The following is a 15,666-nucleotide window of genomic DNA, read 5'->3' on the forward strand; positions in this document are numbered from 1 at the left end:
AAACCAAATTATCTTTATTTGCAGATGATATGATTATATAAATAGTGGCTACAAAAACTCCATCAGGAAATCCCTAAATCTGATACAACAATTTAACAAAATAGGTGGATAAAAATTTACTCATAGAGGTCAGAAGGCCTCCTACATACAAATAACAAATGGATTGCTAAAGAAATCAGAGGAACAACACCTTTCATGATAGCCTCAAATAATATAAAATATCTTGGGGATAATTATAACCAAGGAAGTAAATAAATTGTATGACAAAAAAGCTTTAAACTTTTGAGGAAAGAATATGAAGAAAGTATCAGAACATGGAAAATTCTCCCATGCTCTTGTAATACGAGGATTAGAAGAGTAAAAATGGACAAGCTAACAAAAGAAAACTACAAATTCAATGGGAGCCCCATTAAAATTCCAACACAAGTCTTCACAGATCTTGAAAGAATTACTATAGGGAGAGGTTTCCTCTCTCTGAGATGCTCAGTCTCAAATACCCGGCAACAACTTCCCAAATTACCACAAAGAAGCTTAATATTACTTATAGATGCTCCACCAATAGCTAAGGCTTATTATTACTTAGTACTTAAATTTTAAGTTCACCCATATTCCTTATTTATAATCTGCCACATGGCAATATTTTTCACACTACGATGTGCCCATTTTGCTGTCTCTGAGTTTGACCTGCATCTCTTGACTCTACCCTTCCCCTTCCCATAATCTTTAGTTTGGTCACCCTGCCTATACTTCCTGCATGGCTACCGGCCAATCAACATTTGAGTCACACATCTTTACAGTATACAAGAGGATTATTCCACAGCAGAAAACTGACAGTGCCACAGGGAAACAGAAAAACACAGAATATCTACAACAGTTTTGAAATTATAAAATAACTTCAGGAAGTATCACACTCCTGATTTCAAATGGTACTGCAAAGTTGTAGAAATAAACATGTTATTGGCACAAAAACTGACATGTTGATCAATGAAATTGAGTTAAATATCCATGCATAATTATACACACACACACACACACACATATGGACATCTAATTTTTGAAATCCATTGCAAAAAAAAAAGAAAACCTCTTAAGCAAATGTTGCTGGTTAAACTGAATGGCTGCATGTAGAAGAATCCCCATAGATCCATTCTTATCACACTGCACAAAATTCAGCTCCAAATTGATCAAAGACTGAACCGGATAGAAGACAAAGCAGGGAGCCTTAAACAAATTGGCAGTGGAAAAGACTTTCTGAACAGAACATTTTTAGTATAAGCTCTAAGATCAACAATTAATAAATGAAACTTCATGAGGCTGATAAGCTGATTTTATTGCAAAGTACACTTACGTTTGAATAAAGTGGTGGCCAAAAAAAATGGGAAAGGATATTTAACAGTTACACATCTGATAGAGGGCTAATGTCCAAAATATATTTAAAAAATTCAAGAAAATAGATATCAAATAAAATAAAATCCCAATTGAAAACTGGAGTACAGATCTGAACAGAAAATTCTCAGTAGAGGAAACTCAAACTGCTAATAAACACTTAAAAGAGATGTTCAACATCCCTACCCATTAGGGAATTGCAAATCAATGCTACTTTGAAATTTCATCTTATACCTGTCAAATGGCCAAGTTAAACAAAACGTGTGACAGCTCATGCTGGCAAGGATGCGGAGTAAGAGAAACACTCACACATTGGTCACAGGAGTGCAAACTCCTGCAACTACTCTAGAAATTGGTGTGTCAGTTCCTTAGGATTGGAATAAATCTACCACAAGGTCCAGCAATACCACTCTTAGGCCTATAGCCAAAGAACACTTTATCCTACCCTAGAGACACTCATTCAGCTATGTTCACTGCTTCTCTTTTCATAGTAGAGGAAGCTGGAAATAAGTCGGATGTTCTGCAACAAAAGAATGTATGAAGAAAATGTAGTTCAAAATAGAATATAACTTGGTTTTTAATAAAGAATGACATCCTGAGATTTGCAGGTAAATGGATGTAACTAGAAAAAAAAATTATCCTGAGTGAGGTATCCCACAACCAGAAAGACCTGTACAGTGTGCAGTCACTTATGCTTATATGTGGATAATATCCCTTAAGTCAATGATAACCAACTACAACACATAGAGCAGAACCAGGAAGGGTGGATGTAAATAAAGAATATAACAATATATAAAGAGCATAAACAATTGCAGCACACCTTTTCATAGTTACAATAATATTCTGCAACATAAACAAAAGTAACACACCTTTACAAAGTTAAGGTAATATTTTACTTTACAACACTTTCCCTTAGTTAATGAAGGATGTGGAAAAAGCCAGGTTACTAGAGAGGGTGTCAGTGTTGGACTAGTGGTCCTGGGTGGTAAAAGAGAACAGCCCGTGCAAGTCATGGGGAGCAAGCCAGTCAAACCCATGTCTCTATAGTCTTTGTTTCAGTACCTGCTTCTAAATTTCTGCTTGGTTTGAATTGGTGTTAACTTCCCAAGGAGAAGAGAGATCTCAGTGTTTTTGAGGTGCTTCATAAATTCCTCCTATGTAAAAATAGTAATTTTGTCAGAAACTATACAAGCTCTTTTCTTATTATTTTGTTATTATCTTATCTTGTTAAAAGTGTTAATATTTGATTTATTCTCTACCATAATGGTAAGAAAGGAAGTCATGAGGAATATACTTAAAAGAGAATCATTTTACTTTTAACAGTCCTAAGTTGAGAGGACATTAAAAAGCAGAACAAAGGGGCATAGTACTGCCTAAGAGAACTGATTCCTTTAAAGGTGTATATCAAAATGATATAATTATCATATTTAGGATAGAGGTAAAGAGTTAAAATTTGCATTTTTGTTAATCATAAAAGTCTGTGGTATTTATTAATTTGAAATTAGCTTTTTAAAAGAAGACTATAATTTAGTCTTCAGAAGTAATTTTCATTAAATGCTCTTGGTAATATGTGTGTGACTACGGGAACATACAACACACACGCATACACCCACCTAAAATCCCTGTGCTTCTTAGCTTTGTTCGACCTCACTACACACTGCTGTGCAAGTGTGAATTTCCTTTCCACTTTGTTTCATTTTTCTTTCAGGACTTAGATATTTTGAGCTAGGGACTCACATGGCCTGGTTTGACTCCAGTCCTTCAGATGGTCAAAGCTGACTTTGAACTGACTATCTTCCTACCTCCACTCCTGAAGTGCTGGACTTACAGACATATATCTCCAGACCCGGTGTATTTTCTGATTTGTTTTTCTTTTGTTTTGATTTTGATTTTTGATTTTTGTTTGTTTGGTTGGTTTTTGTTTGCTTTTTGCTTTTTCCTTTTTTTTTTTTCAGGGCAAGAACCTGGAAGCAGGAAATGAGTCCAAGTTTATAGAATAACACTATTTACTGAATTTCTCCTCAAAGCATACTCTGTTTTCTTATATAACCCAGGACCACTTGCCTAGGAATGGTAACACTCACATTATTCTGTCTCCTTCCCTATCAGTCACCAAGAAAATGTACCACAGGGGTGTACACCTGCCAATCTGGCAAGAGCTTTTTTCGATTGATTACCTATTCGCAAATGATTTTTGCTTGTGTCACGTTACTTAAAACTAGAAAGTGCAATAAAGAGCTTAGGTTTTAAGCGTAGAGCAAGTAGAGATGATTATAGCAATTATAAATTAGGAACGATTTTAAATAATTACTGAGGCTCCTACTGCAAAAAGAAACTGGAGAAAGGGAAAAGTGCATTTAAGAGATTAGTATTGTTTTAAGGACAGACATTGGGTCTGAAAGAGCCTGAAAGAAGATCTGACGAATGGGAAGGAACAGAAAGGCAAACATGGAGCAAGGCTTCCTGATGTTTGGTTTGTATGTCTTGGGATGTGGTCTTCTGGTTCACTGATACCGAAATGATAGAAGAGGGAAGATAGATAGAAGGAAGAAGAGGGAAAAAAATCTTTATTAAAATGTTAACCATGAGACAGCTCTGGGAAAAACAAGAAAATTTTAACTGAAATGTGGATCTTTAGTGCCAATAAAGAGCAGACAACGTAAATGACATCACATGGAAGGCTGAGAAGCAGAGAAAAGAAAAGGAGACATACTGTAAAGCTCTGAGGAGTTTTCATTTTCCTGTATGTCAGTTACACAATAAAGATTAGACTTGATGTGACTGCTGAGAATAATTAGGAAAGAGTTTCTGAAATACACCATTGTCCATAGAGTCTGAGGATAAACAGAAGTTCCGTTTTGTTTTTACTATTTAGAAAGAAAAACATCTTAATCCCAAGAAAGATGAAAAAATGTGTATTACCACATAAATAGATGACAGTACACAGAATGAGCAGAAATATCTGCCTTCAACATAGGTATAATTTAAATGTGTGATGGCACAGAATATACACAATAGTAACTATATATAATGGCTTAGTTCAGAAAGTAAGATTCTATCTTCTGAAGATAATAGGAAGCTAATGATATATTCCAAGCAAAGAAGAGATTAAATTTGCACTTTAGGAAAAACAGCCAGCATAGATCTTAAAGATAAATTCAAACAGTTTTTTCTTGTCTTAAACCATGTCCCAGAAAGCAGAAGATTAGAGAGAAGATAAGTTTTATATGTAATAAAATAATTCTATGTTCACATAAATTTGGAGAACCCTGCCTCAAGTGAAGGTATCAGTAGTCCCAGATATCTCAGAGACTCTGATGTGTTTAATAATTAGGATGAATATGCAAACCTGATAATTTCTCAGAGTAATGACAGCATGGGACCATTTTCTCCTATGGAAATCTTCTGCCAATACACACATTAGAAAGAGGAGTTCAATACTAAAATTTCCAGTGCTTCACGTTTTGTGGCATGGCTACTCTCTCTAGGAATTTTACAGGATTGTAAAGTCACATTAAAAACTCACAGGAAAAGAAAGTGTGGGGTGTGGGATAGAATGATGAGATCACTGTAATACTGTCAATTTTTACGTTTGCAGGAAAGGGTCTGGCCTTAAAGGGCTACTGTCAATGTTTCAGATAAATGGTGATAGAAGGACAACCACAAATGAAATTTTTATTAATATAAGTACAAAAATGTATTTATGTTTATGTCAGAATATTTATTGGGTGCACTTGCTATGACTAAGAGTAGGAACCTGACCACAACCTAAATGTGACCTGTTAACATTGATCAAGAAAAATATAAACAATCGGAGAAATTGTCAAATGTAAATACAAAATAAGGCATGACCAAATGAATCAAATAAAGAAAAAAAACTTATTTTAGTTAGTTAATACTGATGTGTCTTCTATTTCCTGACTTATAATGAGTCACTTTCCTAGGGATCTGCTGATTCTTTCCATTCCCACTGTTTTTTTGTTTTTAATCCTTAGTAAAAGCTCAGCATTCTTTGCTTTCAAAAAATAAGGCGCCATCTTCATTTAGCCTGCTCCTTAAATGCTTGCCAGGTCTAAGGAGTGTTCTGATATAGTCATCTGGCAGCTTGCTTTCTTCTTATGCTTTTTAGCCCCCAGTGGACTGCTTAGATTCGCTTGATTTCTTACTGCAAGAAAAAGTTGGAAAGTTTCCATATATCAACCTTGGCCACTTCTGGACATTCCTGAGAGAAAACTTAGCTCTAATTTCTCAGCTTTCTCAGGAGTATAGCCAGCTGTTACATGTGCCTCATAATGGGAAAGAAACACTCGTGTTAGCTCTGGGATTCACTGAAGCACTAAGAGGTACTAAAGATATTTGTTATGATACAGATCACACCAAAATTCCTTCCACCGTATGAGTGACACAAAATGTTTTTACATTTCAATTCAACCATCACCACAATTCAGCACAGCAGTCAATTGACTAATATTTAGAGGAAGGGCATTTGCCCTCTGATCTATGCACAGCCATCTTCTCAGTGCTATAAGGGAACCCTTAAAAAATAGTCAGCTATTTATATGACTATTAATGAAGTGACTACTTACAAAATTGATTTCATTCATAAAATCACTTGAGGAAGTGAAACTTACTATGTTTACTTAAGTGTTACTAAATATGCTTTGTTACATATGTGTAACTAAATACATTTGCTTTGAAGTGTTCAACTTGCAAGTCATGGAACTTGTAGATATTTCAGTTGAGATTGTCCTGTGCAGAGCAAAGTAGTCAGTGATATTACCAAATATACAACAATAGTAAGGATTATCTTTCAGGTAACTTAGTGTTTTCATACATGTCAGTATAATGTGTGCAACCATAAAAGAATTGTTTGAAGACTTGCCTCTTCTAACACACATTTGATATTGTTTTTAGGACAAGGCTATCAAAATTATAAAAGTTGAATATTACTTTTGTTAGTCTATAGTTAATAAGGTCACAAAACGCACTTGTTCCATGGCTGAGAGCTACAAGAAAGAATTTAAGCAGAACTTAGTCAAGAAAGGATCTATGAAAGATGTAAAATTTCAACTGAGTCATACATATAAATAGAGTTTGGAAATGCACAGACAGAAGGATAGCACTATCTAGAGACAAAATGCAATAAAGGCTCTGATGTAGCAGAGCACAATCCCTAAAAAGGAGTGAATGCATGTAAATTAAAATTTCAGTAGAGATAGAAACCACTATAGGTCTAAACTAGTCTCCCCAATATCAATTATCTCCACGTCATTCACCATCATCAAGTCAAAGATGTAGTACTTTTCAAGTATAGCGTTGTGGAATTCGGAATTTATTGAGGTTACATCTAGAAACATAGTCAATGTGTTGTGAATAGGGACATAGGTGAGCTAAGCTGCTGCACCTTCACAAAGCCCAGCACAGAGGACTCCTTGAAGCAGCATCTCTAAAAGTACCTTTCCCAAGGCAACATTATACTGTTTCTGTAACTTCAGGGAGGGAGGGATCATAAGAATCCTGGAGTCTTTTCCAAATATTCTTGCAATATCTTATGAATTTCAAAATCTAACAACCTTCCCTTCTAGGAATACTTTCGTATGGAGGAAATCGTTATCCTGCAGTACTAAATTGTGGAGATTTGTCTATAACATGTTGCTGCTCCCAGCTGTATTATGTTTACTCTATTAAATTCTTCATTAACAGTTAGATTCAGTCTTTATGTGGATTCTGTTAGCTAAGATAAGCAAGATGACTAATGGCATTTTTCCATTCCCATCGTCATGTTGTTTTTTAGATATTTAAAGCTAAACATATTTGACTATTGTTGTTCCGTTTCCTTTGGAAAAATAATTATCTAAAAGCTATAAATAGCAAGTGACTTACTTCAAAAATTTTTGATTAATTTTTCTGATAAACATTCCATATTATTATAATTTTTAAAAGAGCAAAGCATAAGAATATATATATACATATATATATATATATATATATATATATATATATATATATATATATGAACTTAGAGACCGAAGTAGCAAGCATGGGGCCAACATGAGTAAAGTTTACAAAATTAAGCAAATAAATCTATTCTTCATGAAAGCTGGAAAGTTTGGTTCACAGTTTGATGCTCATTTTGTGATTTTCCTTGTTTTACATAGTCAAAATACCATTCTGTGCCCCAACTCTTACAATCCCCCTCTTACATCATTGTGTTAGTCAAGAAAGTAATGCTTGCCCCATGTTATAATGAGATAGAGGTTGCTTTCATCTTGAAAATTCCTGTATGCACATTTCAAATATCTTTGGATTCATAGCACCTTTCTCATTATGGATTATTTAAGCCCAGAACCTCAAATAAAAAAACTGAATATTTCCAACAAGCATGATAGGCTGAGATGATTTATAATGGAAGTCTTTAAAACAAATAACAAACCTTAGCTGAAAATTATTATAGAAGTCTCCCAAAGACCAGAATAAATATGTGGTCAGTAATCAAAAAAAATATCTGAAATACCCAAACAACATGTAGATTTAAATAAACACTATCTAATGGCAAAGAGAAGGAAAGTGTTGGGAGGAAAACCGATTGCAGGAACTGCAGTTGACTTCACATATCATGGTATTGAATTTGAGACATGTTATGTGGTGGTGAATGAGGCTAGATCTGGAAAGGTCTTAGACAGCACAATATCATTTTGATTAGTCATGAAGGTCTGCCACTTACTAAATCTTAAGGCCTGGGTGTATTTAAAACGATGAAGGCTTTACCGCTTTGTCTCTAGCTGTAAACTAGGGAGTTGATGGGAGTGCAAAAACTGGAGATAAGGAATTTGGCTCTGAAGATTTATTATTGTTGAGCAGTGAGGAGGACTGAGCTTGAAATGTGGCAGAGGGATAGAAAGAGCAAGCTCACAGCAGTCAGATCACTTCTCTGTTTTGCTTGATGTACAGATTAAGCAAAATTAATTACAATGATTTTTATCTAAAAAGCATAAAATATTAAATATTGCTGATGGAAATAAGTTGCCCTTTGTTACAGGACTAAACTTTCTTAGAAATATATAAAGATATCTCTGTGAGAGTCTGAAATTACCCTTAACACATATTAGGGAATGTTCAGAATGGAATTGTAACTAGCCAAATGCCCTACAACACCTTACTTTAATTGTTCCTATCCAGCAACACTTATCAGGCATTGCCTTCTCTTCTAACTTTGTAGCACCTGAGTGTTTCCTTTTCTAATTACTTTCAGAATATTTCCCAGGTGGTAATAGAAAGTATTTTAAGGTAATAGAATCCCCTCTGAAGCCATGCTAATACTTACATGAATTGTGAACCATCTACCTCCTTTTCCAGCAAGTATGTATCTAGTATGTCAGGGTAGGGAGGTTATTTTTAAGCCTCTTGCAGCATGGGATATATAAACGCAGTAGTAAAAATACCTTAGTAAGAGGAATAAACTGAGGTTGTTAAAATCATTTTTAAATTGAAAATAAATTCTTCTCTCATATAATATATTTTAGCCCCAATTTCTTTTCCCTCATTCCTTCCAGTTCCCCCACCTCCTCTTTCAACCAGATCTAACCCTCTCCTTTTCTTCAGAAAGGAGAAGGCATCCAAGAGATGACAGCCAAGCAAACGAAAACAAAATATAACAAAGAAAGAGAAAAGCCTTTATATCCAGACTGGACAACACAACCAAATAGGACACAAATGTTTTCTAGAGCAGACAAAACAGTCAAAGACACACCTGCTCCCACTGTCTGGAGTCACACAAAGTCACCAAGCTAACAGCCATAGCATATATGTGAAGGACCTGGTGCAGACCCGTAGAAACCCCATGCTTGCTACTTCATTCTCATGAGTCAATGAACTGATTGGTGGGCCATATTCTTCTGGTGTTCTCCATCCCCTCTGACCCCTACTATCTTTCTTCCCCTCCTTCCACTGGGTTCCCTGAGCTTGAGGGGAGAGATCCAGTGGAAGTTATCTATTTAGACTCTCTTCATACTATCTGTCTGATGGTCTCTGTACCAGTTCTTATCTGGTGCAGGAGAAAGCCACTTTGATAATGACTAGACAAGGCACCGATCTATGAGCATAGCTTAATATCATTAGGGGTAACTTATTTTGACAGTCGTGTTTGACTCTACCATAAGTCTCTGGGATATCCGGTGGTCTGCTTCCGGGCCATCCAGGCCATGTCAGTTATAGACTCCCGTTTTTGTCATGGGCTTCAATTAAACCTGATATTGCTTTTATCGAGTTTGCTCTGTGACAATTTCACTGTGTAAAGGTTTTTCTGATTATTATAGTTCTTCCTTTCTAATATCCCTGCTACTTCCATCCATTTCCCCCCAATTCCCTAAATGTCACTTCCCCACATTCATGACTTTTTGTTTTGTGTTTTTTTGTTAGGACTTTGTTTGTTCATGTTGAGACCCATTGGATTTAACAAAAGAGATCTCTATGACCATTGGTTAGAAGTATCCACTACAGCCAGGCTAGCTCCCTGGTGGTACACAGCTGAAGACAATGACTGCCCTCCTCAGAATCTATCACTAGGCAATAGTTGAACAAGAAGGAGCAAGTTCCTATAGGCATTCCCCTACCCATGAATGATTAGTGATAGCCCAGTCACATGGAGGTTCTTTTCAGTCAGCCACACACAGCTACTATGAAATAATGACTACACTGGTTGTGCCATGCCTAGAAGAAAGTACTTCTCAGCCCTTCACCATATCTTTCACCAACATTCTTTCTGCCTACTTTTGTAAAATGTTCCCTGAGACTGATAAAGACTAGTATAAATGACCTGCGTAGGTCTCAGCACTCAACGAATAGTAGCTTTCAGTATCTTGAAGACCTGTGTCTTTCACTAACAACCGTTCATTGCAAAGAAAGTTTTCTCTGATTAAAGTCAAGAGAAGCATTTGTGTATGGATTATAAACATAAATATTTAGCACACAGGTTGACACCATGAAAATTCATATAAACAACAGCGGTAGGTACATCCCTCAGGGCCTATGACTTCATTAGTCATGCAGTTTTTGAGGAATTTAGAGTACCATTCCTCTTGCAGAACAGGAAAGGCTTCATTTATATCATTCAGGGGGAAAAGTTTTAAATTTAAATGAGTTTTCTAAAGTCTTCACTTTCTTCTTTTAAAATCAACATTTTCTACATTGTGTCTTTACTTTCTAAAAAGTGTTAACCCACAGTTTGAATATGGACAGGGCTTGGCAAACGAATATTAAGTGCTTTTTCCTGGAAAATGTGTTTGCTCATTAAATTTGACAGTCACTGCTTATGTGGTAAATGTTGTCAGTGCCAAGAACTACCCAGCATGACTGCCAGCAACAGGTCCATTATTTTAATTGTCTTTAACCTATAATCAATATTTAGTGCTATCCATGGAAAGAGAACACATAGCTAAGCAATATTAAGTGAGTTGGCTGTTCTGTACCTTAATTTCAGTTTCTCCATGTAAAAGATAATATGAAATATTTCCCCTGGGTAGTATTTATTTTATCAAAACTATTTCCTCTCACCTATTTTGTGAGATACTCACATCAACCAAACCATGCCTATTTCAAATGAAACAGTTTAAGTTGTGGTTAAATAAGACTCCAATTCTGCATCATCATAAAGTTATTTATATTTATTGTCATTAAAAGAAAATTTGGAATTTTCATAACATTTAACAGGGAAAGAGTTCATTCAAGCATAAGATCTCTAGAATTTTCCTCCGAGAATCTGAAAATGGGCTAAGCCTGCACGCAAATATCAAGTCAGCATAACTTGGAGGTGACTGAATATAAAAGATATTATGATACTTTGATACTTTAAACAAATTGACAATAGAGATCCTCTGAAATAGGATCTGGAGAGATTGCTCATTTGTTATTGGCACTTTCTGATCTTCCAGAATATCTGAGTTGGAAGCTCAATACCAGTGGATGTTTCTACAGCACAACTCCTGCACATTTCTGATTATAACACAGAAGAAGGGAAAGAAAGATTGTAACAGACAGAAGATCAGGATGACTGCTGTAAGATTATCTCATAGAAATTACAGGTTAGTTACACACCTGATACCTTATACAACATGGCTGTCTGAACTAGAACCCCCAAAAAAGGATGACATTAAAATATATGCAAACATAAAATTATAGACAAAGAACTATAGGCAACTAAAAGATGCTGAGAATAGGAAAAATAGTCTCCCCCCAGGGAAGAGTCCCCTAATTGATTATCCAATGCAAGTGGTAAAAGTCTACCCTGAAATTATAAACATACAAGAAGCACAGCATTGTACTTATATACTTATGTACTTGTACATAAATGTAACAATAATAATTGAAGAAAAAGAGGCCATGAATTAGAGAGAGATTAATACAGACACATGTAAAGGGTTGGGGGAGAAAAAGGAAGGGAAAAGATTATTTAAGTACATTTTATTTTTTAAAAAATTGTAGGCATAGACTGTGTGTTTGTTTCCTGGTTGCTCAGACCTAAATAATGACACAGAAACTATATTAATTACAACACTGTTCAGCCAATGACTCAGGAATATTTCTAGCTAACTCTTACATCTTGAATTAACCCATTTCTATTAATCTATGTATTGCCATGAAACCATGTCTTACCAGAATCCCACATCAAAAAATATTAACCTGGGGATTTACATTATATAGGTAAGCTTGTTAAAAGGCAACTCTGGTGGAGATGTGAATAGAAACTGTGGCTGTGCACTCAGAAAATTGAGATATAGTTTAATATAGATAAACATGGGAACAAAAAGAAGCACAAAAATATGGAACACCAAAAGTGTTATAATAGAATATGTGTTTCTCTGAGTGTCTATAACTAGACACATAAGTTCTCTTCAAGATTTTCTCGGCATAATAAATATTTGGAAAGAACTGAAGTTGTCAAAAGCCAGGAATTAGGAAAAATAAATACACTACTCAGTCTTATGAATCATTAAAATTGGATTTTAATAATTGCACCAAAAGCAATTGCTTATGACACAAGACTGACAAAATAATGTTCACAGCACGTTGTTAAGTGGAGAGATATGTGCGTGAATTGTTCCTTTCATTTGCATGTAAATAAACACGTCTAGAAGAAAACAATGAAACATTAATCGGTTCATTTTCATTTTCTTGTGTACTTGTTACATTCTCTAAATGTTTATAAATGAATATTGTATGTATAATTTCTACAGTTATTCATATAATAAATCACAGTGTGGATGGAGTCATGAAATTTGGGGAAAGACAGAAAGGGGAGGTAAAGCTTTAATTAAGTAGTTTTTATTACATTTTGGATTCTTAATAAATTTCAAATAATTGATTAAAATATTGCCACCAAAAAATTCCTATGATGGAATTCTTACTGAAGCACAATTTAACCTGTATTGCATGTTTTCTTTTTAGGGGAAAAGTCAATAAAGGAACATGGCAGCATTAAAGTTAAGAGTGGCAAGTGTGTAATAGTCTGTAGCCCTTTACATTCTAAAATAAAGAAACAAATATATGAAACAAGAGAAAAAATTCTGTTTTAGACTACAATGAAATTAATATCTATTTATTAAATACAACTATAAATTCTATTGATTTTTGTCATGTCCCAGTATTGTTAGTTGGATCATGAAATATTCAAAAACATCTGGCATTAGAAACACACCAAGGATGAAAAGGTAATTTTTAACCATAAACAATATGTACCAAATACTATTTTATAATACAGCTTAGTGAACAAATATTTTGTATTCATCAAATACAGAGCGCTATGTGAAACTCTAAATAACATCATGAAATTACAAAATGTATTCTGATCACAAGTAAGGAGGACACTGATATCACTAGCTGGCTGACAGAAATCAAGGTATGTGTAAAGAAAAAATTAACAGAACTTTCATTTCAGAGGAAATTGAGAAAAAAATCAGTCAATTGTTTGCCTCCTTCAAAATATTGTGAAAATATAATTATGATTGTAGCAGTATTGATGACTAATACTTTTCAACGTCATTTGACCGTTGTTAAAGACTGAGTTTGCTTCATTCTTTTGTTTCTCCATCTTCCATCACAGATGATACTGCAAGATGTCTGGCTAGATGCCAGCAACATGAGCCTGGGCGTTGCAGTTTCCAGAACACAGAGAAAATAAATTTCATCATAAATTATCCAACCATGCCTTCTTCTACAATAGTACAAAGGCCAGCGAGTCACAACAGAAACGCAGAAGTATGTCACTCAAAGATGAAAAATGGACCACATCTCAGAACAAGACAAGAAATCATGGCACTTATTATCCCATCATTAATCTGTCATGTGTCTGTAGGAAAAAAATGGAACTCACTTTATGGAATGACAATTTTTCAGATAAATAAAGTGGTATAGAAAAAAAGCTTTCAAAATGCAAGGTATATTTAACTAAACGGTATTTGATACAAATGAAAAAAGCCATCAAGAATCCTGATGACAAGTCAGCAAATGATCGCTATTGCAGTGACATGTCTAATCACCTCACATGTCCTGGTTCTTGAAAGACTAGGATAAAAAAAGTATATGTGTAACTCACTTTGATTCGGTAGTAAACATCAAATTCTCATTTCAATTTTGAAGTATTATTTTTCTTAAAGACAAAAATGGAGTGATTAGTGTTGGGCTAAAAGAACTTCTTTCAAGAAATAAAAGTTATGCTATGTAAATCAGATTATAATTTCTCAATATTACAAGATACAAAAGACATAACATAAAAATCATTTATTTTTCTTTTCAATTTTTTCTTTTTGTTTACTGATGTATGTATACTGTTCTGTTATCTTTTTCAAACACTGAAAAATGTACTATGATTTGAATCTTTTAAGATTCTTTATCATATTAAGTCATTACAGTACATTGAGGAACACCATTTTTATTTTTTTAGCATCATTATTTAAAGTGTCAGCCATGTGTATTTATTTATTTATTTATTTTAAATTATAAAACTTCCTTTAATAGAGGCTTGTAACACAGAAGAGATTTGTTAGATAAAATGTAGAGTTTCCAACACACTAAAACATAAGCCGGTAAATCACCATAAATACAACACCCAATAATAAAAACCACAACAGCAAATTCACACGGTCCCTGTAACAGCCATGATCTGTTTTCACATGCTTTAAGAGGGCAAATATGGACTGCTGGATACAGAGAAGCTAGGGCTTTGAAGTCACTCATCTGACAGGGTTGTGGCATTGGTGGCTCAACTCAAGAAGTAAAGCAGTTCCCAGCATTTCAGTGTATTGAACATCCTTTAAATATCAAAGTGAGAAATAAGAAAACAACATAATCACGCCATCTGAGAGACGGCAGGAAGCAAGGATAGCTGTGTAAAGCTTGCAGCTGAAGGGTGTCTTACCACCTTCATTTCTTTGGCTTCTTGGGTAGCGGCCGCCGAAACAGTAAGATGTGAGGTTCTGGTTCATGGATCATATAATGGACCCATCCCTGACTCTGCTGAACACCAAGATTTCTTCATTCAGACATCAAATGGGTTTTAGGGTCCAGCTTGGCTATGTCCTAGGGCAACATGACATGCCGGTACTCGAACTCCCCATCATCGTATTTGTCCGAATAGTAAATCTGTTTGTGCGACGTAACTGCTCTGCCCGAGGACACCCAGCCCCATAACGCTGGCCTGCAGACAACTCCCAGCAGCATGCCCAGCCATGTGTATTTAAAGTCATAATTGAGGAAAGAAAATTTATTAATATTTGGAGAGGATCAAAAATGGGCAAAGAGAGTAATGAGATGGATAATAAGGGACTATGGAGACAACTAAATTTAGGGGTCCTTTGTGGGATTGTATGGAAACCTAGTACAATGGAAGATTCTTAAAATACATACATATTTGAAAGAATAAGCAATAAAGGAAATAGAGTCCCAAATAGACATTTCTTGCCCCCAAATGAAACCTTCACCCAAACCTTCACTAAATGAGTTGTTGACTAAAGGGGACACATGGAAATCCCTAAATAACAAACCATTCACAAGGATTTTGGTGGGTTGGCTCACTACACCCTGATGACAAGACTGAAGGCAACACCTACATATTCCATTGAACACAGAGAGGTAAAGCTTAGAGCTTTCACCCTTAAAAACTAGTGTTCTAGTCCGTGAGCATTCTGCATGACACCAACAGAGAAATAGGAACACCAGCTCAGCTATACACCCTTTGATCTATAATGATGTCATGCCTACAAGATGTGCTGATACAACAGTGACAGA

General features: G+C 35.1%; 1 pseudogene; it reads right to left on the reverse strand.

The window, feature by feature from the left end:
- Positions 1 to 14,802: 14,802 nt before the first annotated feature.
- Positions 14,803 to 15,125, reverse strand: LOC125391392 (cyclin-dependent kinases regulatory subunit 1 pseudogene; annotated as a pseudogene).
- Between the last annotated feature and the right edge of the window lie 541 nt (positions 15,126 to 15,666).

This window comes from Myodes glareolus, chromosome 16, assembly GCF_982192425.1.
Source record: "Myodes glareolus chromosome 16, mMyoGla1.1, whole genome shotgun sequence".
In the NCBI taxonomy this organism is placed as follows: domain Eukaryota; kingdom Metazoa; phylum Chordata; class Mammalia; order Rodentia; family Cricetidae; genus Myodes; species Myodes glareolus.